Raw genomic sequence first — 1,815 nt, forward strand, 5'->3', positions numbered from 1 at the left:
ATAGGGAACTTTTGGGATAGCATTTGAAATGTAAATAAAGAAAATAAAAAAAAGAGTTATTAAGGAATAGTGATTGTTGCTTCCTGTTATTTTTATTGTTATAGGTGGAATTATGTTTGTGTGGCTATCTTCTTTTAGGTTTTTTTGAAAGAACTTTACTTTTTTGCTTTTTCTAGGGTGTAGTTTTCCACCTTGTGTTGGAGTTTTCCATCTATTATCCTTTGTAGGGGTGAATTTTTGGAAAGATATTGTGTAAATCTGGTTTTATCATGGAATATCTTGGTGTCTCCATCTATGGTAATTGAGAGCTTTCCTGGGTATAGCAACCTGGGTTGGTATTTAGGTTCTCTTTGGGTCTGTTTGACATCTCCCCAGGATATCTCACTTTCATAGTCTTTGGTGAGAAATCTGGTATAATTCTAATAGGTCTTTCTTTTATGTTACTTGACCTTTTTTCCCTTACTGCTTTTAATATTCTTTCTTTGTTTTGTGCTTTTGGTGTTTTGACTATTATGTGATAAGAGGAATTTCCTTTCTGGTATAGCCTATTTGGAGTTCTGTAGGCTTCTTGTATGTTTATGGGCATCTTTTTCTTTAGGTTAGGGAAGTTTTCTTTTATAATTTTGTTGAAGATATTTACTGGCCCTTCAAGTTGGGAATCTTTGCTCTTTTTTCTACCTATTATCCTTAAGTTTAGTCTTCTCATTGTGTCCTGGATTTTCTGGATGTTTTAGGTTAGGATCATTTTCCATTTTGTATTTTCTTTGATTGTTAATGTTTTCTAAGATATCTTCTGAACCTGAGATTGTCTCTTCTATCTTTTGTATTCTGTTGGTGATGCTATGAATCCTGATCTCTTTCCTAGATTTTCTACCTTCAGGATTGTCTCCCTTTGTGATTTCTTTATTGATTCTATTTCCATTTTTAGATCCAAGATGGTATTGTTCAATTCCTTCACCTGTTTGTTTGTTTTTTTTCTGTAATTCTTTAAGGGATTTTCATGCTTCCTCTTTTAAGACTTCTTCCTGTTTTCCTGTATACTCCGGTATTTCTTTAAGGGATTTTTTTTATGTCCCTAATGTCCTCTTCCATCATCATGAGATGTGACTTTAAATCAGAGTCTTGGTTTTCTTGTGTGTTGGAGTATCCAGAGCTTTCTGTGGTGGNAGAACTGGGTTCTGATGATGCCAAGTAGCCTTGATTTCTGTTGCTTATGTTCTTGTCCTTGCCTCTCACCCTCTGGATATCTCTGGTGTTAGCTGGTCTTATAGTCTCTGACTGTGGCTTGTCTCTCCTGCAAGCATGTGTGTCAGAGACCAGTTCTCTTCTTAATGAATTTGGGTATGGGAGCTGTGGCACAGGGTCAGCTCCAGGGTGCAGATAGAAACCTGAAGTATTCTTTTCCCTGCTGTTCTTTGGTTCCTGTGTCCTGATGGTTCTGGGCTGGTCCTTCTTACTCCAGGAATTTGAGCAGAAGTGGGTGTTACCTGTGCTCACAGGTGTCCCAGCACTCCTGGGAGACCAGCTTTCTGGTGGTGGTATTTTGGGTATGGAGTACTATGGCCCAGAATCAGCTCTGGGTGCAGATGGAAACTGGAAGTATCCTGTCTCAGTCTACTCCTCAGTTCCTGTGTCCTTAGGTCTCTGGGTGGATCCCTCAGAGCAGAAGTAGTGGTCATACCTGTGCCCACAGGTTTGTTTGCACAGCTTTCTCCTGATGGTATTTGGGTATGGAGCGCTATGGTCCAGGATCTGTTCTGGGCCTAGACAGAAACTGGAAAGCAGGAAAATCTTCATATGTATTTTTATTCTTAA

The sequence above is a fragment of the Mus pahari genome, chromosome 3, assembly GCF_900095145.1.
Source record: "Mus pahari chromosome 3, PAHARI_EIJ_v1.1, whole genome shotgun sequence".
Classification (NCBI taxonomy): domain Eukaryota; kingdom Metazoa; phylum Chordata; class Mammalia; order Rodentia; family Muridae; genus Mus; species Mus pahari.